The sequence below is a fragment of the Gorilla gorilla genome, chromosome 15 (assembly GCF_029281585.2).
Source record: "Gorilla gorilla gorilla isolate KB3781 chromosome 15, NHGRI_mGorGor1-v2.1_pri, whole genome shotgun sequence".
Taxonomy (NCBI): Eukaryota; Metazoa; Chordata; class Mammalia; order Primates; family Hominidae; genus Gorilla; species Gorilla gorilla.
Window position 1 is genome coordinate 40,648,835 of NC_073239.2, and position 25,761 is coordinate 40,674,595.

Consider the following 25,761-nt stretch of genomic DNA (forward strand, 5'->3'; position numbering starts at 1 on the left):
GCAAGTGGATATTTGGATAACTGTGAAGAGTTCGTTAGAAACGGGAATATCTTCATATAAAATCTAGACAGAAGCATTCTCAAAAGCTTGTTTGTGATGAGTGTCCTCAACTAACGGAGCTCAACCATTCTTTTGATACAGCAGTTTGGAAACACTCTTTTGGTAGAATCTGCAAGTGGATATTTGGATAACTGTGAAAATTTCGTTGGAAACGCGAATATCTTCATATAAAATCTAGACGGAAGCATTCTCAGAAACTTCTTTGATATGAGTTTCCTCAACCAAAGGAGTTCAACCTTTCTTTTCATACAGCAGTTTGGAAACCCTCTTTTAGAAGAATCTGCATGTGGATATTTGGATAACAGTGAAGATTTCGTTGGAAACGGGAATATCTTCATATACAATCTAAACAGAAGCATTCTCAGAAACTTCATTGTGATGTGTGTCCTCCACTAACAGAGTTCAAACTTTCTTTTGACACTGTAGTTTGGAAACACTCTTTTTGTAGAATCTGCAAGTGGATATTTCGATAACTGTGAAGATTTCGTTGGAAATGGGAATATCTTCAAATAAAATCTAGACAGAAGCATTCTCAGAAACATCTTTTCGATGTGTGTCTTCAACTAACCGAGTTCCACCTTTCTTTTGACAGAGCAGTTTGGAAACACACTTTTTGTAGAATCTGTAAGTGGATATTTGGATACCTCTAACAATTTCATTGGAAACGGGAATATCTTCATATAAAATCTAGACAGAAGCATTCTCCGAAACTTCTTTGTGATGTGTGTCCTCAACTAACAGAGTTCAACCATAGTTTTGATACAGCAGTTTGGATACTCTCTTTTTGTAGAATCTGTAAGTGGATATTTGGATACCTCTAAAGATTTCGTTGGAAACGGGAATATCTTCATATAAAATCTAGACAAAAGCATTCTCAGAAACTTCCTTGTGGTGTGCGTCCTCAACTAACAGAGTTCAACCTTTCTTTAAATAGAGCAGTTTGGAAACTCTCTTTTTGTAGAATCTGTAAGTGGATATTTGGATAGCTCTAAGGATTTCGTTGGAAACGGGAATATCTTCATCTAAAATCTACACAGAAGCACTGTCAGAAAATGCTTTGTGATATCTGCATTCAAGTCACAGAGCTGAACATTCCCTTTCATAGCCCAGGTTTGAAACACACTTTCTGTAGTATCTGGAAGTGGACATTTTGAGCGAATTCAGGCCTACGGTGAAAACAGAAATATCTTCCCATAAAAAAGAGACAGAAAGATTCTCAGAAACTTAATCGGGATGTGTGTACTCAGTTACCAGAGTTGAACCTTTCTGTTGATACAGTAGTTGGGAAACACTCTTTTTGTAGAATCTGCAAGTGGATATTTGGATAACTTTGAAGATTTCGTTGGAAACGGGAATATCTTCATATAACATCTAGACAGAAGCATTCTCAGAAACTTCTTTGTGATGTGTTTTCTCTACTTACAGAGTTCAACTTTTCTTTTGATACAGATGTTTGGAAACACTCTTTTTGTAGAATCGGCAAGTGGATATTTGGATAACTGTGAAGAGTTCGTTGGAAACGGGAATATCTTCATATAAAATCTAGACAGAAGCATTCTCAAAAGCTTGTTTGTGATGAGTGTCCTCAACTAACGGAGCTCAACCATTCTTTTGATACAGCAGTTTGGAAACACTCTTTTGGTAGAATCTCCAAGTGGATATTTGGATAACTGCGAAAATTTCGTTGGAAACGGGAATATCTTCATATAAAATCTAGACGGAAGCATTCTCAGAAACTTCTTTGACATGAGTTTCCTCAACTAAAGGAGTTCAACCTTTCTTTTCATACAGCAGTTTGGAAACCCTCTTTTAGAAGAATCTGCAAGTGGATATTTGGATAACAGTGAAGATTTCGTTGGAAACGGGAATATCCTCATATAAAATCTAGACAAAAGCATTCTCAGAAACTTCCTTGTGGTGTGCGTCCTCGACTAACAGAGTTCAACCTTTCTTTAAATAGAGCAGTTTGGAAACTCTCTTTTTGTAGAATCTGTAAGTGGATATTTGGATACCTCTAACGATTTCGTTGGAAACGGGAATATCTTCATCAAAAATCTACACAGAAGCACTGTCAGAAACTGCTTTGTGATATCTGCATTCAAGTCACAGAGCTGAACATTCCCTTTCATAGCCCAGGTTTGAAACACTCTTTCTGTAGTATCTGGAAGTGGACATTTTGAGCGAATTCAGGCCTACGGTGAAAACAGAAATATCTTCCCATAAAAAAGAGACAGAAAGATTCTCAGAAACTTAATCGGGATGTGTGTACTCAGTTACCAGAGTTGAAACTTTCTGTTGATACAGTTGTTTGGAAACACTCTTTTTGTCGAATCTGCAAGTGGATATTTGGATAACTTTGAAGATTTCGTTGGAAACGGGAATATCTTCATATAAAATCTAGACAGAAGCATTCTCAGAAACTTCTTTGTGATATGTTTTCTCTACTTACAGAGTTCAACCTTTCTTTTGATACAGCAGTTTGGAAACACTCTTTTTGTAGAATCGGCAAGTGGATATTTGGATAACTGTGAAGAGTTCGTTAGAAACGGGAATATCTTCATATAAAATCTAGACAGAAGCATTCTCAAAAGCTTGTTTGTGATGAGTGTCCTCAACTAACGGAGCTCAACCATTCTTTTGATACAGCAGTTTGGAAACACTCTTTTGGTAGAATCTGCAAGTGGATATTTGGATAACTGTGAAAATTTCGTTGGAAACGGGAATATCTTCATATAAAATCTAGACGGAAGCATTCTCAGAAACTTCTTTGACATGAGTTTCCTCAACCAAAGGAGTTCAACCTTTCTTTTCATACAGCAGTTTGGAAACCCTCTTTTAGAAGAATCTGCATGTGGATATTTGGATAACAGTGAAGATTTCGTTGGAAACGGGAATATCTTCATATACAATCTAAACAGAAGCATTCTCAGAAACTTCATTGTGATGTGTGTCCTCCACTAACAGAGTTCAAACTTTCTTTTGACACTGTAGTCTGGAAACACTCTTTTTGTAGAATCTGCAAGTGGATACTTCGATAACTGTGAAGATTTCGTTGGAAATGGGAATATCCTCTAATAAAATCTAGACAGAAGCATTCTCAGAAACATCTTTTCGATGTGTGTCTTCAACTAACCGAGTTCCACCTTTCTTTTGACAGAGCAGTTTGGAAACACACTTTTTGTAGAATCTGTAAGTGGATATTTGGATACCTCTAACAATTTCATTGGAAACGGGAATATCTTCATATAAAATCTAGACAGAAGCATTCTCCGAAACTTCTTTGTGATGTGTGTCCTCAACTAACAGAGTTCAACCTTTCTTTTGATACAGAAGTTTGAAAACCCCCTTTTGGTAGAATCTGCAAGTGGATATTTGGATAACTGTGAAGATTTCGTTGGAAACGGGAATATCTTCATATAAAATCTAGACAGAAGCATTCTCAGAAGCTTCTTTGTGATGAGTGTCCTCAACTAACAGAGTTCAACCATAGTTTTGATACAGCAGTTTGGATACTCTCTTTTTGTAGAATCTGTAAGTGGATATTTGGATACCTCTAAAGATTTCGTTGGAAACGGGAATATCTTCATATAAAATCTAGACAAAAGCATTCTCAGAAACTTCCTTGTGGTGTGCGTCCTCAACTAACAGAGTTCAACCTTTCTTTAAATAGAGCAGTTTGGAAACTCTCTTTTTGTAGAATCTGTAAGTGGATATTTGGATAGCTCTAAGGATTTCGTTGGAAACGGGAATATCTTCAACTAAAATCTACACAGAAGCACTGTCAGAAAATGCTTTGTGATATCTGCATTCAAGTCACAGAGCTGAACATTCCCTTTCATAGCCCAGGTTTGAAACACACTTTCTGTAGTATCTGGAAGTGGACATTTTGAGCGAATTCAGGCCTACGGTGAAAACAGAAATATCTTCCCATAAAAAAGAGACAGAAAGATTCTCAGAAACTTAATCGGGATGTGTGTACTCAGTTACCAGAGTTGAACCTTTCTGTTGATACAGTAGTTGGGAAACACTCTTTTTGTAGAATCTGCAAGTGGATATTTGGATAACTTTGAAGATTTCGTTGGAAACGGGAATATCTTCATATAACATCTAGACAGAAGCATTCTCAGAAACTTCTTTGTGATGTGTTTTCTCTACTTACAGAGTTCAACATTTCTTTTGATACAGATGTTTGGAAACACTCTTTTTGTAGAATCGGCAAGTGGATATTTGGATAACTGTGAAGAGTTCGTTGGAAACGGGAATATCTTCATATAAAATCTAGACAGAAGCATTCTCAAAAGCTTGTTTGTGATGAGTGTCCTCAACTAACGGAGCTCAACCATTCTTTTGATACAGCAGTTTGGAAACACTCTTTTGGTAGAATCTCCAAGTGGATATTTGGATAACTGCGAAAATTTCGTTGGAAACGGGAATATCTTCATATAAAATCTAGACGGAAGCACTCTCAGAAACTTCTTTGACATGAGTTTCCTCAACTAAAGGAGTTCAACCTTTCTTTTCATACAGCAGTTTGGAAACCCTCTTTTAGAAGAATCTGCAAGTGGATATTTGGATAACAGTGAAGATTTCGTTGGAAACGGGAATATCCTCATATAAAATCTAGACAAAAGCATTCTCAGAAACTTCCTTGTGGTGTGCGTCCTCGACTAACAGAGTTCAACCTTTCTTTAAATAGAGCAGTTTGGAAACTCTCTTTTTGTAGAATCTGTAAGTGGATATTTGGATACCTCTAACGATTTCGTTGGAAACGGGAATATCTTCATCAAAAATCTACACAGAAGCACTGTCAGAAACTGCTTTGTGATATCTGCATTCAAGTCACAGAGCTGAACATTCCCTTTCATAGCCCAGGTTTGAAACACTCTTTCTGTAGTATCTGGAAGTGGACATTTTGAGCGAATTCAGGCCTACGGTGAAAACAGAAATATCTTCCCATAAAAAAGAGACAGAAAGATTCTCAGAAACTTAATCGGGATGTGTGTACTCAGTTACCAGAGTTGAAACTTTCTGTTGATACAGTTGTTTGGAAACACTCTTTTTGTCGAATCTGCAAGTGGATATTTGGATAACTTTGAAGATTTCGTTGGAAACGGGAATATCTTCATATAAAATCTAGACAGAAGCATTCTCAGAAACTTCTTTGTGATGTGTTTTCTCTACTTACAGAGTTCAACCTTTCTTTTGATACAGCAGTTTGGAAACACTCTTTTTGTAGAATCGGCAAGTGGATATTTGGATAACTGTGAAGAGTTCGTTGGAAACGGGAATATCTTCATATAAAATCTAGACAGAAGCATTCCAAAAGCTTGTTTGTGATGAGTGTCCTCAACTAACGGTGCTCAACCATTCTTTTGATACAGCAGTTTGGAAACACTCTTTTGGTAGAATCTGCAAGTGGATATTTGGATAACTATGAAAATTTCGTTGGAAACGGGAATATCTTCATATAAAATCTAGACGGAAGCATTCTCAGAAACTTCTTTGACATGAGTTTCCTCAACTAAAGGAGTTCAACCTTTCTTTTCATACAGCAGTTTGGAAACCCTCTTTTAGAAGAATCTGCAAGTGGATATTTGGATAACAGTGAAGATTTCATTGGAAACGGGAATATCTTTATATAAAATCTAAACAGAAGCATTCTCAGAAACTTCATTGTGATGTGTGTCCTCCACTAACAGAGTTCAAACTTTCTTTTGACACTGTAGTTTGGAAACACTCTTTTTGTAGAATCTGCAAGTGGATATTTCGATAACTGTGAAAATTTCGTTGGAAACGGGAATATCTTCATATAAAATCTAGACAAAAGCATTCTCAGAAACTTCTTTGTGGTGTGCGTCCTCAACTAACAGAGTTCAACCTTTCTTTAAATAGAGCAGTTTGGAAACTCTCTTTTTGTAGAATCTGTAAGTGGATATTTGGATAGCTCTAACGATTTCGTTGGAAACGGGAATATCTTCATCTAAAATCTACACAGAAGCACTGTCAGAAACTGCTTTGTGATATCTGCATTCAAGTCACAGAGCTGAACATTCCCTTTCATAGCCCAGGTTTGAAACACTCTTTCTGTAGTATCTGGAAGTGGACATTTTGAGCGAATTCAGGCCTACGGTGAAAACAGAAATATCTTCCCATAAAAAAGAGACAGAAAGATTCTCAGAAACTTAATCGGGATGTGTGTACTCAGTTACCAGAGTTGAACCTTTCTGTTGATGCAGTAGTTTGGAAACACTCTTTTTGTAGAATCTGCAAGTGGATATTTGGATAACTTTGAAGGTTTCGTTGGAAACGGGAATATCTTCATATAAAATCTAGACAGAAGCATTCTCAGAAACTTCTTTGTGATATGTTTTCTCTACTTACAGGGTTCAACCTTTCTTTTGATACAGCAGTTTGGAAACACTCTTTTTGTAGAATCGGCAAGTGGATATTTGGATAACTGTGAAGAGTTCGTTAGAAACGGGAATATCTTCATATAAAATCTAGACAGAAGCATTCTCAAAAGCTTGTTTGTGATGAGTGTCCTCAACTAACGGAGCTCAACCATTCTTTTGATACAGCAGTTTGGAAACACTCTTTTGGTAGAATCTGCAAGTGGATATTTGGATAACTGTGAAAATTTCGTTGGAAACGCGAATATCTTCATATAAAATCTAGACGGAAGCATTCTCAGAAACTTCTTTGACATGAGTTTCCTCAACCAAAGGAGTTCAACCTTTCTTTTCATACAGCAGTTTGGAAACCCTCTTTTAGAAGAATCTGCATGTGGATATTTGGATAACAGTGAAGATTTCGTTGGAAACGGGAATATCTTCATATACAATCTAAACAGAAGCATTCTCAGAAACTTCATTGTGATGTGTGTCCTCCACTAACAGAGTTCAAACTTTCTTTTGACACTGTAGTTTGGAAACACTCTTTTTGTAGAATCTGCAAGTGGATATTTCGATAACTGTGAAGATTTCGTTGGAAATGGGAATATCTTCAAATAAAATCTAGACAGAAGCATTCTCAGAAACATCTTTTCGATGTGTGTCTTCAACTAACCGAGTTCCACCTTTCTTTTGACAGAGCAGTTTGGAAACACACTTTTTGTAGAATCTGTAAGTGGATATTTGGATACCTCTAACAATTTCATTGGAAACGGGAATATCTTCATATAAAATCAAGACAGAAGCATTCTCCGAAACTTCTTTGTGATGTGTGTCCTCAACTAACAGAGTTCAACCATAGTTTTGATACAGCAGTTTGGATACTCTCTTTTTGTAGAATCTGTAAGTGGATATTTGGATACCTCTAAAGATTTCGTTGGAAACGGGAATATCTTCATATAAAATCTAGACAAAAGCATTCTCAGAAACTTCCTTGTGGTGTGCGTCCTCAACTAACAGAGTTCAACCTTTCTTTAAATAGAGCAGTTTGGAAACTCTCTTTTTGTAGAATCTGTAAGTGGATATTTGGATAGCTCTAAGGATTTCGTTGGAAACGGGAATATCTTCATCTAAAATCTACACAGAAGCACTGTCAGAAAATGCTTTGTGATATCTGCATTCAAGTCACAGAGCTGAACATTCCCTTTCATAGCCCAGGTTTGAAACACACTTTCTGTAGTATCTGGAAGTGGACATTTTGAGCGAATTCAGGCCTACGGTGAAAACAGAAATATCTTCCCATAAAAAAGAGACAGAAAGATTCTCAGAAACTTAATCGGGATGTGTGTACTCAGTTACCAGAGTTGAACCTTTCTGTTGATACAGTAGTTGGGAAACACTCTTTTTGTAGAATCTGCAAGTGGATATTTGGATAACTTTGAAGATTTCGTTGGAAACGGGAATATCTTCATATAACATCTAGACAGAAGCATTCTCAGAAACTTCTTTGTGATGTGTTTTCTCTACTTACAGAGTTCAACTTTTCTTTTGATACAGATGTTTGGAAACACTCTTTTTGTAGAATCGGCAAGTGGATATTTGGATAACTGTGAAGAGTTCGTTGGAAACGGGAATATCTTCATATAAAATCTAGACAGAAGCATTCTCAAAAGCTTGTTTGTGATGAGTGTCCTCAACTAACGGAGCTCAACCATTCTTTTGATACAGCAGTTTGGAAACACTCTTTTGGTAGAATCTCCAAGTGGATATTTGGATAACTGCGAAAATTTCGTTGGAAACGGGAATATCTTCATATAAAATCTAGACGGAAGCATTCTCAGAAACTTCTTTGACATGAGTTTCCTCAACTAAAGGAGTTCAACCTTTCTTTTCATACAGCAGTTTGGAAACCCTCTTTTAGAAGAATCTGCAAGTGGATATTTGGATAACAGTGAAGATTTCGTTGGAAACGGGAATATCCTCATATAAAATCTAGACAAAAGCATTCTCAGAAACTTCCTTGTGGTGTGCGTCCTCGACTAACAGAGTTCAACCTTTCTTTAAATAGAGCAGTTTGGAAACTCTCTTTTTGTAGAATCTGTAAGTGGATATTTGGATACCTCTAACGATTTCGTTGGAAACGGGAATATCTTCATCAAAAATCTACACAGAAGCACTGTCAGAAACTGCTTTGTGATATCTGCATTCAAGTCACAGAGCTGAACATTCCCTTTCATAGCCCAGGTTTGAAACACTCTTTCTGTAGTATCTGGAAGTGGACATTTTGAGCGAATTCAGGCCTACGGTGAAAACAGAAATATCTTCCCATAAAAAAGAGACAGAAAGATTCTCAGAAACTTAATCGGGATGTGTGTACTCAGTTACCAGAGTTGAAACTTTCTGTTGATACAGTTGTTTGGAAACACTCTTTTTGTCGAATCTGCAAGTGGATATTTGGATAACTTTGAAGATTTCGTTGGAAACGGGAATATCTTCATATAAAATCTAGACAGAAGCATTCTCAGAAACTTCTTTGTGATGTGTTTTCTCTACTTACAGAGTTCAACCTTTCTTTTGATACAGCAGTTTGGAAACACTCTTTTTGTAGAATCGGCAAGTGGATATTTGGATAACTGTGAAGAGTTCGTTGGAAACGGGAATATCTTCATATAAAATCTAGACAGAAGCATTCCAAAAGCTTGTTTGTGATGAGTGTCCTCAACTAACGGTGCTCAACCATTCTTTTGATACAGCAGTTTGGAAACACTCTTTTGGTAGAATCTGCAAGTGGATATTTGGATAACTATGAAAATTTCGTTGGAAACGGGAATATCTTCATATAAAATCTAGACGGAAGCATTCTCAGAAACTTCTTTGACATGAGTTTCCTCAACTAAAGGAGTTCAACCTTTCTTTTCATACAGCAGTTTGGAAACCCTCTTTTAGAAGAATCTGCAAGTGGATATTTGGATAACAGTGAAGATTTCATTGGAAACGGGAATATCTTTATATAAAATCTAAACAGAAGCATTCTCAGAAACTTCATTGTGATGTGTGTCCTCCACTAACAGAGTTCAAACTTTCTTTTGACACTGTAGTTTGGAAACACTCTTTTTGTAGAATCTGCAAGTGGATATTTCGATAACTGTGAAAATTTCGTTGGAAACGGGAATATCTTCATATAAAATCTAGACAAAAGCATTCTCAGAAACTTCTTTGTGGTGTGCGTCCTCAACTAACAGAGTTCAACCTTTCTTTAAATAGAGCAGTTTGGAAACTCTCTTTTTGTAGAATCTGTAAGTGGATATTTGGATAGCTCTAACGATTTCGTTGGAAACGGGAATATCTTCATCTAAAATCTACACAGAAGCACTGTCAGAAACTGCTTTGTGATATCTGCATTCAAGTCACAGAGCTGAACATTCCCTTTCATAGCCCAGGTTTGAAACACTCTTTCTGTAGTATCTGGAAGTGGACATTTTGAGCGAATTCAGGCCTACGGTGAAAACAGAAATATCTTCCCATAAAAAAGAGACAGAAAGATTCTCAGAAACTTAATCGGGATGTGTGTACTCAGTTACCAGAGTTGAAACTTTCTGTTGATACAGTTGTTTGGAAACACTCTTTTTGTCGAATCTGCAAGTGGATATTTGGATAACTTTGAAGATTTCGTTGGAAACGGGAATATCTTCATATAAAATCTAGACAGAAGCATTCTCAGAAACTTCTTTGTGATGTGTTTTCTCTACTTACAGAGTTCAACCTTTCTTTTGATACAGCAGTTTGGAAACACTCTTTTTGTAGAATCGGCAAGTGGATATTTGGATAACTGTGAAGAGTTCGTTGGAAACGGGAATATCTTCATATAAAATCTAGACAGAAGCATTCCAAAAGCTTGTTTGTGATGAGTGTCCTCAACTAACGGTGCTCAACCATTCTTTTGATACAGCAGTTTGGAAACACTCTTTTGGTAGAATCTGCAAGTGGATATTTGGATAACTATGAAAATTTCGTTGGAAACGGGAATATCTTCATATAAAATCTAGACGGAAGCATTCTCAGAAACTTCTTTGACATGAGTTTCCTCAACTAAAGGAGTTCAACCTTTCTTTTCATACAGCAGTTTGGAAACCCTCTTTTAGAAGAATCTGCAAGTGGATATTTGGATAACAGTGAAGATTTCATTGGAAACGGGAATATCTTTATATAAAATCTAAACAGAAGCATTCTCAGAAACTTCATTGTGATGTGTGTCCTCCACTAACAGAGTTCAAACTTTCTTTTGACACTGTAGTTTGGAAACACTCTTTTTGTAGAATCTGCAAGTGGATATTTCGATAACTGTGAAAATTTCGTTGGAAACGGGAATATCTTCATATAAAATCTAGACAAAAGCATTCTCAGAAACTTCTTTGTGGTGTGCGTCCTCAACTAACAGAGTTCAACCTTTCTTTAAATAGAGCAGTTTGGAAACTCTCTTTTTGTAGAATCTGTAAGTGGATATTTGGATAGCTCTAACGATTTCGTTGGAAACGGGAATATCTTCATCTAAAATCTACACAGAAGCACTGTCAGAAACTGCTTTGTGATATCTGCATTCAAGTCACAGAGCTGAACATTCCCTTTCATAGCCCAGGTTTGAAACACTCTTTCTGTAGTATCTGGAAGTGGACATTTTGAGCGAATTCAGGCCTACGGTGAAAACAGAAATATCTTCCCATAAAAAAGAGACAGAAAGATTCTCAGAAACTTAATCGGGATGTGTGTACTCAGTTACCAGAGTTGAACCTTTCTGTTGATACAGTAGTTTGGAAACACTCTTTTTGTAGAATCTGCAAGTGGATATTTGGATAACTTTGAAGATTTCGTTGGAAACGGGAATATCTTCATATAAAATCTAGACAGAAGCATTCTCAGAAACTTCTTTGTGATATGTTTTCTCTACTTACAGAGTTCAACCTTTCTTTTGATACAGCAGTTTGGAAACACTCTTTTTGTAGAATCGGCAAGTGGATATTTGGATAACTGTGAAGAGTTCGTTAGAAACGGGAATATCTTCATATAAAATCTAGACAGAAGCATTCTCAAAAGCTTGTTTGTGATGAGTGTCCTCAACTAACGGAGCTCAACCATTCTTTTGATACAGCAGTTTGGAAACACTCTTTTGGTAGAATCTGCAAGTGGATATTTGGATAACTGTGAAAATTTCGTTGGAAACGCGAATATCTTCATATAAAATCTAGACGGAAGCATTCTCAGAAACTTCTTTGACATGAGTTTCCTCAACCAAAGGAGTTCAACCTTTCTTTTCATACAGCAGTTTGGAAACCCTCTTTTAGAAGAATCTGCATGTGGATATTTGGATAACAGTGAAGATTTCGTTGGAAACGGGAATATCTTCATATACAATCTAAACAGAAGCATTCTCAGAAACTTCATTGTGATGTGTGTCCTCCACTAACAGAGTTCAAACTTTCTTTTGACACTGTAGTTTGGAAACACTCTTTTTGTAGAATCTGCAAGTGGATATTTCGATAACTGTGAAGATTTCGTTGGAAATGGGAATATCTTCAAATAAAATCTAGACAGAAGCATTCTCAGAAACATCTTTTCGATGTGTGTCTTCAACTAACCGAGTTCCACCTTTCTTTTGACAGAGCAGTTTGGAAACACACTTTTTGTAGAATCTGTAAGTGGATATTTGGATACCTCTAACAATTTCATTGGAAACGGGAATATCTTCATATAAAATCTAGACAGAAGCATTCTCCGAAACTTCTTTGTGATGTGTGTCCTCAACTAACAGAGTTCAACCTTTCTTTTGATACAGAAGTTTGAAAACCCCCTTTTGGTAGAATCTGCAAGTGGATATTTGGATAACTTTGAAGATTTCGTTGGAAACGGGAATATCTTCATATAAAATCTAGACAGAAGCATTCTCAGAGCTTCTTTGTGATGAGTGTCCTCAACTAACAGAGTTCAACCATAGTTTTGATACAGCAGTTTGGATACTCTCTTTTTGTAGAATCTGTAAGTGGATATTTGGATACCTCTAAAGATTTCGTTGGAAACGGGAATATCTTCATATAAAATCTAGACAAAAGCATTCTCAGAAACTTCCTTGTGGTGTGCGTCCTCAACTAACAGAGTTCAACCTTTCTTTAAATAGAGCAGTTTGGAAACTCTCTTTTTGTAGAATCTGTAAGTGGATATTTGGATAGCTCTAAGGATTTCGTTGGAAACGGGAATATCTTCATCTAAAATCTACACAGAAGCACTGTCAGAAAATGCTTTGTGATATCTGCATTCAAGTCACAGAGCTGAACATTCCCTTTCATAGCCCAGGTTTGAAACACACTTTCTGTAGTATCTGGAAGTGGACATTTTGAGCGAATTCAGGCCTACGGTGAAAACAGAAATATCTTCCCATAAAAAAGAGACAGAAAGATTCTCAGAAACTTAATCGGGATGTGTGTACTCGGTTAAAAGAGTTGAACCTTTCTGTTGATACAGTAGTGTGGAAACACTCTTTTTGTAGAATCTGCAAGTGGATATTTGGATAACTTTGAAGATTTCGTTGGAAACGGGAATATCTTCATATAACATCTAGACAGAAGCATTCTCAGAAACTTCTTTGTGATGTGTTTTCTCTACTTACAGAGTTCAACTTTTCTTTTGATACAGATGTTTGGAAACACTCTTTTTGTAGAATCGGCAAGTGGATATTTGGATAACTGTGAAGAGTTCGTTGGAAACGGGAATATCTTCATATAAAATCTAGACAGAAGCATTCTCAAAAGCTTGTTTGTGATGAGTGTCCTCAACTAACGGAGCTCAACCATTCTTTTGATACAGCAGTTTGGAAACACTCTTTTGGTAGAATCTCCAAGTGGATATTTGGATAACTGCGAAAATTTCGTTGGAAACGGGAATATCTTCATATAAAATCTAGACGGAAGCATTCTCAGAAACTTCTTTGACATGAGTTTCCTCAACTAAAGGAGTTCAACCTTTCTTTTCATACAGCAGTTTGGAAACCCTCTTTTAGAAGAATCTGCAAGTGGATATTTGGATAACAGTGAAGATTTCGTTGGAAACGGGAATATCCTCATATAAAATCTAGACAAAAGCATTCTCAGAAACTTCCTTGTGGTGTGCGTCCTCGACTAACAGAGTTCAACCTTTCTTTAAATAGAGCAGTTTGGAAACTCTCTTTTTGTAGAATCTGTAAGTGGATATTTGGATACCTCTAACGATTTCGTTGGAAACGGGAATATCTTCATCAAAAATCTACACAGAAGCACTGTCAGAAACTGCTTTGTGATATCTGCATTCAAGTCACAGAGCTGAACATTCCCTTTCATAGCCCAGGTTTGAAACACTCTTTCTGTAGTATCTGGAAGTGGACATTTTGAGCGAATTCAGGCCTACGGTGAAAACAGAAATATCTTCCCATAAAAAAGAGACAGAAAGATTCTCAGAAACTTAATCGGGATGTGTGTACTCAGTTACCAGAGTTGAAACTTTCTGTTGATACAGTTGTTTGGAAACACTCTTTTTGTCGAATCTGCAAGTGGATATTTGGATAACTTTGAAGATTTCGTTGGAAACGGGAATATCTTCATATAAAATCTAGACAGAAGCATTCTCAGAAACTTCTTTGTGATGTGTTTTCTCTACTTACAGAGTTCAACCTTTCTTTTGATACAGCAGTTTGGAAACACTCTTTTTGTAGAATCGGCAAGTGGATATTTGGATAACTGTGAAGAGTTCGTTGGAAACGGGAATATCTTCATATAAAATCTAGACAGAAGCATTCCAAAAGCTTGTTTGTGATGAGTGTCCTCAACTAACGGTGCTCAACCATTCTTTTGATACAGCAGTTTGGAAACACTCTTTTGGTAGAATCTGCAAGTGGATATTTGGATAACTATGAAAATTTCGTTGGAAACGGGAATATCTTCATATAAAATCTAGACGGAAGCATTCTCAGAAACTTCTTTGACATGAGTTTCCTCAACTAAAGGAGTTCAACCTTTCTTTTCATACAGCAGTTTGGAAACCCTCTTTTAGAAGAATCTGCAAGTGGATATTTGGATAACAGTGAAGATTTCATTGGAAACGGGAATATCTTTATATAAAATCTAAACAGAAGCATTCTCAGAAACTTCATTGTGATGTGTGTCCTCCACTAACAGAGTTCAAACTTTCTTTTGACACTGTAGTTTGGAAACACTCTTTTTGTAGAATCTGCAAGTGGATATTTCGATAACTGTGAAAATTTCGTTGGAAACGGGAATATCTTCATATAAAATCTAGACAAAAGCATTCTCAGAAACTTCTTTGTGGTGTGCGTCCTCAACTAACAGAGTTCAACCTTTCTTTAAATAGAGCAGTTTGGAAACTCTCTTTTTGTAGAATCTGTAAGTGGATATTTGGATAGCTCTAACGATTTCGTTGGAAACGGGAATATCTTCATCTAAAATCTACACAGAAGCACTGTCAGAAACTGCTTTGTGATATCTGCATTCAAGTCACAGAGCTGAACATTCCCTTTCATAGCCCAGGTTTGAAACACTCTTTCTGTAGTATCTGGAAGTGGACATTTTGAGCGAATTCAGGCCTACGGTGAAAACAGAAATATCTTCCCATAAAAAAGAGACAGAAAGATTCTCAGAAACTTAATCGGGATGTGTGTACTCAGTTACCAGAGTTGAACCTTTCTGTTGATACAGTAGTTTGGAAACACTCTTTTTGTAGAATCTGCAAGTGGATATTTGGATAACTTTGAAGATTTCGTTGGAAACGGGAATATCTTCATATAAAATCTAGACAGAAGCATTCTCAGAAACTTCTTTGTGATATGTTTTCTCTACTTACAGAGTTCAACCTTTCTTTTGATACAGCAGTTTGGAAACACTCTTTTTGTAGAATCGGCAAGTGGATATTTGGATAACTGTGAAGAGTTCGTTAGAAACGGGAATATCTTCATATAAAATCTAGACAGAAGCATTCTCAAAAGCTTGTTTGTGATGAGTGTCCTCAACTAACGGAGCTCAACCATTCTTTTGATACAGCAGTTTGGAAACACTCTTTTGGTAGAATCTGCAAGTGGATATTTGGATAACTGTGAAAATTTCGTTGGAAACGGGAATATCTTCATATAAAATCTAGACGGAAGCATTCTCAGAAACTTCTTTGACATGAGTTTCCTCAACCAAAGGAGTTCAACCTTTCTTTTCATACAGCAGTTTGGAAACCCTCTTTTAGAAGAATCTGCATGTGGATATTTGGATAACAGTGAAGATTTCGTTGGAAACGGGAATATCTTCATATACAATCTAAACAGAAGCATTCTCAGAAACTTCATTGTGATGTGTGTCCTCCACTAACAGAGTTCAAACTTTCTTTTGACACTGTAGTTTGGAAACACTCTTTTTGTAGAATCTGCAAGTGGATATTTCGATAACTGTGAAGATTTCGTTGGAAATGGGAATATCTTCAAATAAAATCTAGACAGAAGCATTCTCAGAAACATCTTTTCGATGTGTGTCTTCAACTAACCGAGTTCCACCTTTCTTTTGACAGAGCAGTTTGGAAACACACTTTTTGTAGAATCTGTAAGTGGATATTTGGATACCTCTAACAATTTCATTGGAAACGGGAATATCTTCATATAAAATCTAGACAGAAGCATTCTCCGAAACTTCTTTGTGATGTGTGTCCTCAACTAACAGAGTTCAACCTTTCTTTTGATACAGAAGTTTGAAAACCCCCTTTTGGTAGAATCTGCAAGTGGATATTTGGATAACTGTGAAGATTTCGTTGGAAACGGGAATATCTTCATATAAAATCTAGACAGAAGCATTCTCAGAGCTTCTTTGTGATGAGTGTCCTCAACTAACAGAGTTCAACCATAGTTTTGATACAGCAGTTTGGATACTCTCTTTTTGTAGAATCTGTAAGTGGATATTTGGATACCTCTAAAGATTTCGTTGGAAACGGGAATATCTTCATATAAAATCTAGACAAAAGCATTCTCAGAAACTTCCTTGTGGTGTCCGTCCTCAACTAACAGAGTTCAACCTTTCTTTAAATAGAGCAGTTTGGAAACTCTCTTTTTGTAGAATCTGTAAGTGGATATTTGGATAGCTCTAAGGATTTCGTTGGAAACGGGAATATCTTCATCTAAAATCTACACAGAAGCACTGTCAGAAAATGCTTTGTGATATCTGCATTCAAGTCACAGAGCTGAACATTCCCTTTCATAGCCCAGGTTTGAAACACACTTTCTGTAGTATCTGGAAGTGGACATTTTGAGCGAATTCAGGCCTACGGTGAAAACAGAAATATCTTCCCATAAAAAAGAGACAGAAAGATTCTCAGAAACTTAATCGGGATGTGTGTACTCAGTTACCAGAGTTGAACCTTTCTGTTGATACAGTAGTTGGGAAACACTCTTTTTGTAGAATCTGCAAGTGGATATTTGGATAACTTTGAAGATTTCGTTGGAAACGGGAATATCTTCATATAACATCTAGACAGAAGCATTCTCAGAAACTTCTTTGTGATGTGTTTTCTCTACTTACAGAGTTCAACTTTTCTTTTGATACAGATGTTTGGAAACACTCTTTTTGTAGAATCGGCAAGTGGATATTTGGATAACTGTGAAGAGTTCGTTGGAAACGGGAATATCTTCATATAAAATCTAGACAGAAGCATTCTCAAAAGCTTGTTTGTGATGAGTGTCCTCAACTGACGGAGCTCAACCATTCTTTTGATACAGCAGTTTGGAAACACTCTTTTGGTAGAATCTCCAAGTGGATATTTGGATAACTGCGAAAATTTCGTTGGAAACGGGAATATCTTCATATAAAATCTAGACGGAAGCATTCTCAGAAACTTCTTTGACATGAGTTTCCTCAACTAAAGGAGTTCAACCTTTCTTTTCATACAGCAGTTTGGAAACCCTCTTTTAGAAGAATCTGCAAGTGGATATTTGGATAACAGTGAAGATTTCGTTGGAAACGGGAATATCCTCATATAAAATCTAGACAAAAGCATTCTCAGAAACTTCCTTGTGGTGTGCGTCCTCGACTAACAGAGTTCAACCTTTCTTTAAATAGAGCAGTTTGGAAACTCTCTTTTTGTAGAATCTGTAAGTGGATATTTGGATACCTCTAACGATTTCGTTGGAAACGGGAATATCTTCATCAAAAATCTACACAGAAGCACTGTCAGAAACTGCTTTGTGATATCTGCATTCAAGTCACAGAGCTGAACATTCCCTTTCATAGCCCAGGTTTGAAACACTCTTTCTGTAGTATCTGGAAGTGGACATTTTGAGCGAATTCAGGCCTACGGTGAAAACAGAAATATCTTCCCATAAAAAAGAGACAGAAAGATTCTCAGAAACTTAATCGGGATGTGTGTACTCAGTTACCAGAGTTGAAACTTTCTGTTGATACAGTTGTTTGGAAACACTCTTTTTGTCGAATCTGCAAGTGGATATTTGGATAACTTTGAAGATTTCGTTGGAAACGGGAATATCTTCATATAAAATCTAGACAGAAGCATTCTCAGAAACTTCTTTGTGATGTGTTTTCTCTACTTACAGAGTTCAACCTTTCTTTTGATACAGCAGTTTGGAAACACTCTTTTTGTAGAATCGGCAAGTGGATATTTGGATAACTGTGAAGAGTTCGTTGGAAACGGGAATATCTTCATATAAAATCTAGACAGAAGCATTCCAAAAGCTTGTTTGTGATGAGTGTCCTCAACTAACGGTGCTCAACCATTCTTTTGATACAGCAGTTTGGAAACACTCTTTTGGTAGAATCTGCAAGTGGATATTTGGATAACTATGAAAATTTCGTTGGAAACGGGAATATCTTCATATAAAATCTAGACGGAAGCATTCTCAGAAACTTCTTTGACATGAGTTTCCTCAACTAAAGGAGTTCAACCTTTCTTTTCATACAGCAGTTTGGAAACCCTCTTTTAGAAGAATCTGCAAGTGGATATTTGGATAACAGTGAAGATTTCATTGGAAACGGGAATATCTTTATATAAAATCTAAACAGAAGCATTCTCAGAAACTTCATTGTGATGTGTGTCCTCCACTAACAGAGTTCAAACTTTCTTTTGACACTGTAGTTTGGAAACACTCTTTTTGTAGAATCTGCAAGTGGATATTTCGATAACTGTGAAAATTTCGTTGGAAACGGGAATATCTTCATATAAAATCTAGACAAAAGCATTCTCAGAAACTTCTTTGTGGTGTGCGTCCTCAACTAACAGAGTTCAACCTTTCTTTAAATAGAGCAGTTTGGAAACTCTCTTTTTGTAGAATCTGTAAGTGGATATTTGGATAGCTCTAACGATTTCGTTGGAAACGGGAATATCTTCATCTAAAATCTACACAGAAGCACTGTCAGAAACTGCTTTGTGATATCTGCATTCAAGTCACAGAGCTGAACATTCCCTTTCATAGCCCAGGTTTGAAACACTCTTTCTGTAGTATCTGGAAGTGGACATTTTGAGCGAATTCAGGCCTACGGTGAAAACAGAAATATCTTCCCATAAAAAAGAGACAGAAAGATTCTCAGAAACTTAATCGGGATGTGTGTACTCAGTTACCAGAGTTGAACCTTTCTGTTGATACAGTAGTTTGGAAACACTCTTTTTGTAGAATCTGCAAGTGGATATTTGGATAACTTTGAAGATTTCGTTGGAAACGGGAATATCTTCATATAAAATCTAGACAGAAGCATTCTCAGAAACTTCTTTGTGATATGTTTTCTCTACTTACAGAGTTCAACCTTTCTTTTGATACAGCAGTTTGGAAACACTCTTTTTGTAGAATCGGCAAGTGGATATTTGGATAACTGTGAAGAGTTCGTTAGAAACGGGAATATCTTCATATAAAATCTAGACAGAAGCATTCTCAAAAGCTTGTTTGTGATGAGTGTCCTCAACTAACGGAGCTCAACCATTCTTTTGATACAGCAGTTTGGAAACACTCTTTTGGTAGAATCTGCAAGTGGATATTTGGATAACTGTGAAAATTTCGTTGGAAACGCGAATATCTTCATATAAAATCTAGACGGAAGCATTCTCAGAAACTTCTTTGACATGAGTTTCCTCAACCAAAGGAGTTCAACCTTTCTTTTCATACAGCAGTTTGGAAACCCTCTTTTAGAAGAATCTGCATGTGGATATTTGGATAACAGTGAAGATTTCGTTGGAAACGGGAATATCTTCATATACAATCTAAACAGAAGCATTCTCAGAAACTTCATTGTGATGTGTGTCCTCCACTAACAGAGTTCAAACTTTCTTTTGACACTGTAGTTTGGAAACACTCTTTTTGTAGAATCTGCAAGTGGATATTTCGATAACTGTGAAGATTTCGTTGGAAATGGGAATATCTTCAAATAAAATCTAGACAGAAGCATTCTCAGAAACATCTTTTCGATGTGTGTCTTCAACTAACCGAGTTCCACCTTTCTTTTGACAGAGCAGTTTGGAAACACACTTTTTGTAGAATCTGTAAGTGGATATTTGGATACCTCTAACAATTTCATTGGAAACGGGAATATCTTCATATAAAATCTAGACAGAAGCATTCTCCGAAACTTCTTTGTGATGTGTGTCCTCAACTAACAGAGTTCAACCTTTCTTTTGATACAGAAGTTTGAAAACCCCCTTTTGGTAGAATCTGCAAGTGGATATTTGGATAACTGTGAAGATTTCGTTGGAAACGGGAATATCTTCATATAAAATCTAGACAGAAGCATTCTCAGAGCTTCTTTGTGATGAGTGTCCTCAACTAACAGAGTTCAACCATAGTTTTGATACAGCAGTTTGGATACTCTCTTTTTGTAGAATCTGTAAGTGGATATTTGGATAGCTCTAAAGATTTCGTTGGAAACGGGAATATCTTCATATAAAATCTAGACAAAAGCATTCTCAGAAACTTCCTTGTGGTGTGCGTCCTCAACTAACAGAGTTCAACCTTTCTTTAAATAGAGCAGTTTGGAAACTCTCTTTTTGTAGAATCTGTAAGTGGATATTTGGATAGCTCTAAGGATTTCGTTGGAAACGGGAATATCTTCATCTAAAATCTACACAGAAGCACTGTCAGAAAATGCTTTGTGATATCTGCATTCAAGTCACAGAGCTGAACATTCCCTTTCATAGCCCAGGTTTGAAACACACTTTCTGTAGTATCTGGAAGTGGACATTTTGAGCGAATTCAGGCCTACGGTGAAAACAGAAATATCTTCCCATAAAAAAGAGACAGAAAGATTCTCAGAAACTTAATCGGGATGTGTGTACTCAGTTACCAGAGTTGAACCTTTCTGTTGATACAGTAGTTGGGAAACACTCTTTTTGTAGAATCTGCAAGTGGATATTTGGATAACTTTGAAGATTTCGTTGGAAACGGGAATATCTTCATATAACATCTAGACAGAAGCATTCTCAGAAACTTCTTTGTGATGTGTTTTCTCTACTTACAGTGTTCAACTTTTCTTTTGATACAGATGTTTGGAAACACTCTTTTTGTAGAATCGGCAAGTGGATATTTGGATAACTGTGAAGAGTTCGTTGGAAACGGGAATATCTTCATATAAAATCTAGACAGAAGCATTCTCAAAAGCTTGTTTGTGATGAGTGTCCTCAACTAACGGAGCTCAACCATTCTTTTGATACAGCAGTTTGGAAACACTCTTTTGGTAGAATCTCCAAGTGGATATTTGGATAACTGCGAAAATTTCGTTGGAAACGGGAATATCTTCATATAAAATCTAGACGGAAGCATTCTCAGAAACTTCTTTGACATGAGTTTCCTCAACTAAAGGAGTTCAACCTTTCTTTTCATACAGCAGTTTGGAAACCCTCTTTTAGAAGAATCTGCAAGTGGATATTTGGATAACAGTGAAGATTTCGTTGGAAACGGGAATATCCTCATATAAAATCTAGACAAAAGCATTCTCAGAAACTTCCTTGTGGTGTGCGTCCTCGACTAACAGAGTTCAACCTTTCTTTAAATAGAGCAGTTTGGAAACTCTCTTTTTGTAGAATCTGTAAGTGGATATTTGGATACCTCTAACGATTTCGTTGGAAACGGGAATATCTTCATCAAAAATCTACACAGAAGCACTGTCAGAAACTGCTTTGTGATATCTGCATTCAAGTCACAGAGCTGAACATTCCCTTTCATAGCCCAGGTTTGAAACACTCTTTCTGTAGTATCTGGAAGTGGACATTTTGAGCGAATTCAGGCCTACGGTGAAAACAGAAATATCTTCCCATAAAAAAGAGACAGAAAGATTCTCAGAAACTTAATCGGGATGTGTGTACTCAGTTACCAGAGTTGAAACTTTCTGTTGATACAGTTGTTTGGAAACACTCTTTTTGTCGAATCTGCAAGTGGATATTTGGATAACTTTGAAGATTTCGTTGGAAACGGGAATATCTTCATATAAAATCTAGACAGAAGCATTCTCAGAAACTTCTTTGTGATGTGTTTTCTCTACTTACAGAGTTCAACCTTTCTTTTGATACAGCAGTTTGGAAACACTCTTTTTGTAGAATCGGCAAGTGGATATTTGGATAACTGTGAAGAGTTCGTTGGAAACGGGAATATCTTCATATAAAATCTAGACAGAAGCATTCCAAAAGCTTGTTTGTGATGAGTGTCCTCAACTAACGGTGCTCAACCATTCTTTTGATACAGCAGTTTGGAAACACTCTTTTGGTAGAATCTGCAAGTGGATATTTGGATAACTATGAAAATTTCGTTGGAAACGGGAATATCTTCATATAAAATCTAGACGGAAGCATTCTCAGAAACTTCTTTGACATGAGTTTCCTCAACTAAAGGAGTTCAACCTTTCTTTTCATACAGCAGTTTGGAAACCCTCTTTTAGAAGAATCTGCAAGTGGATATTTGGATAACAGTGAAGATTTCATTGGAAACGGGAATATCTTTATATCAAATCTAAACAGAAGCATTCTCAGAAACTTCATTGTGATGTGTGTCCTCCACTAACAGAGTTCAAACTTTCTTTTGACACTGTAGTTTGGAAACTCTCTTTTTGTAGAATCTGCAAGTGGATATTTCGATAACTGTGAAAATTTCGTTGGAAACGGGAATATCTTCATATAAAATCTAGACAAAAGCATTCTCAGAAACTTCTTTGTGGTGTGCGTCCTCAACTAACAGAGTTCAACCTTTCTTTAAATAGAGCAGTTTGGAAACTCTCTTTTTGTAGAATCTGTAAGTGGATATTTGGATAGCTCTAACGATTTCGTTGGAAACGGGAATATCTTCATCTAAAATCTACACAGAAGCACTGTCAGAAACTGCTTTGTGATATCTGCATTCAAGTCACAGAGCTGAACATTCCCTTTCATAGCCCAGGTTTGAAACACTCTTTCTGTAGTATCTGGAAGTGGACATTTTGAGCGAATTCAGGCCTACGGTGAAAACAGAAATATCTTCCCATTAAAAAGAGACAGAAAGATTCTCAGAAACTTAATCGGGATGTGTGTACTCAGTTACCAGAGTTGAACCTTTCTGTTGATACAGTAGTTTGGAAACACTCTTTTTGTAGAATCTGCAAGTGGATATTTGGATAACTTTGAAGATTTCGTTGGAAACGGGAATATCTTCATATAAAATCTAGACAGAAGCATTCTCAGAAACTTCTTTGTGATATGTTTTCTCTACTTACAGAGTTCAACCTTTCTTTTGATACAGCAGTTTGGAAACACTCTTTTTGTAGAATCGGCAAGTGGATATTTGGATAACTGTGAAGAGTTCGTTAGAAACGGGAATATCTTCATATAAAATCTAGACAGAAGCATTCTCAAAAGCTTGTTTGTGATGAGTGTCCTCAACTAACGGAGCTCAACCATTCTTTTGATACAGCAGTTTGGAAACACTCTTTTGGTAGAATCTGCAAGTGGATATTTGGATAACTGTGAAAATTTCGTTGGAAACGCGAATATCTTCATATAAAATCTAGACGGAAGCATTCTCAGAAACTTCTTTGACATGAGTTTCCTCAACCAAAGGAGTTCAACCTTTCTTTTCATACAGCAGTTTGGAAACCCTCTTTTAGAAGAATCTGCATGTGGATATTTGGATAACAGTGAAGATTTCGTTGGAAACGGGAATATCTTCATATACAATCTAAACAGAAGCATTCTCAGAAACTTCATTGTGATGTGTGTCCTCCACTAACAGAGTTCAAACTTTCTTTTGACACTGTAGTTTGGAAACACTCTTTTTGTAGAATCTGCAAGTGGATATTTCGATAACTGTGAAGATTTCGTTGGAAATGGGAATATCTTCAAATAAAATCTAGACAGAAGCATTCTCAGAAACATCTTTTCGATGTGTGTCTTCAACTAACCGAGTTCCACCTTTCTTTTGACAGAGCAGTTTGGAAACACACTTTTTGTAGAATCTGTAAGTGGATATTTGGATACCTCTAACAATTTCATTGGAAACGGGAATATCTTCATATAAAATCTAGACAGAAGCATTCTCCGAAACTTCTTTGTGATGTGTGTCCTCAACTAACAGAGTTCAACCTTTCTTTTGATACAGAAGTTTGAAAACCCCCTTTTGGTAGAATCTGCAAGTGGATATTTGGATAACTTTGAAGATTTCGTTGGAAACGGGAATATCTTCATATAAAATCTAGACAGAAGCATTCTCAGAGCTTCTTTGTGATGAGTGTCCTCAACTAACAGAGTTCAACCATAGTTTTGATACAGCAGTTTGTATACTCTCTTTTTGTAGAATCTGTAAGTGGATATTTGGATACCTCTAAAGATTTCGTTGGAAACGGGAATATCTTCATATAAAATCTAGACAAAAGCATTCTCAGAAACTTCCTTGTGGTGTGCGTCCTCAACTAACAGAGTTCAACCTTTCTTTAAATAGAGCAGTTTGGAAACTCTCTTTTTGTAGAATCTGTAAGTGGATATTTGGATAGCTCTAAGGATTTCGTTGGAAACGGGAATATCTTCATCTAAAATCTACACAGAAGCACTGTCAGAAAATGCTTTGTGATATCTGCATTCAAGTCACAGAGCTGAACATTCCCTTTCATAGCCCAGGTTTGAAACACACTTTCTGTAGTATCTGGAAGTGGACATTTTGAGCGAATTCAGGCCTACGGTGAAAACAGAAATATCTTCCCATAAAAAAGAGACAGAAAGATTCTCAGAAACTTAATCGGGATGTGTGTACTCAGTTACCAGAGTTGAACCTTTCTGTTGATACAGTAGTTGGGAAACACTCTTTTTGTAGAATCTGCAAGTGGATATTTGGATAACTTTGAAGATTTCGTTGGAAACGGGAATATCTTCATATAACATCTAGACAGAAGCATTCTCAGAAACTTCTTTGTGATGTGTTTTCTCTACTTACAGTGTTCAACTTTTCTTTTGATACAGCAGTTTGGAAACACTCTTTTTGTAGAATCGGCAAGTGGATATTTGGATAACTGTGAAGAGTTCGTTGGAAACGGGAATATCTTCATATAAAATCTAGACAGAAGCATTCTCAAAAGCTTGTTTGTGATGAGTGTCCTCAACTAACGGAGCTCAACCATTCTATTGATACAGCAGTTTGGAAACACTCTTTTGGTAGAATCTCCAAGTGGATATTTGGATAACTGCGAAAATTTCGTTGGAAACGGGAATATCTTCATATAAAATCTAGACGGAAGCATTCTCAGAAACTTCTTTGACATGAGTTTCCTCAACTAAAGGAGTTCAACCTTTCTTTTCATACAGCAGTTTGGAAACCCTCTTTTAGAAGAATCTGCAAGTGGATATTTGGATAACAGTGAAGATTTCGTTGGAAACGGGAATATCCTCATATAAAATCTAGACAAAAGCATTCTCAGAAACTTCCTTGTGGTGTGCGTCCTCGACTAACAGAGTTCAACCTTTCTTTAAATAGAGCAGTTTGGAAACTCTCTTTTTGTAGAATCTGTAAGTGGATATTTGGATACCTCTAACGATTTCGTTGGAAACGGGAATATCTTCATCAAAAATCTACACAGAAGCACTGTCAGAAACTGCTTTGTGATATCTGCATTCAAGTCACAGAGCTGAACATTCCCTTTCATAGCCCAGGTTTGAAACACTCTTTCTGTAGTATCTGGAAGTGGACATTTTGAGCGAATTCAGGCCTACGGTGAAAACAGAAATATCTTCCCATAAAAAAGAGACAGAAAGATTCTCAGAAACTTAATCGGGATGTGTGTACTCAGTTACCAGAGTT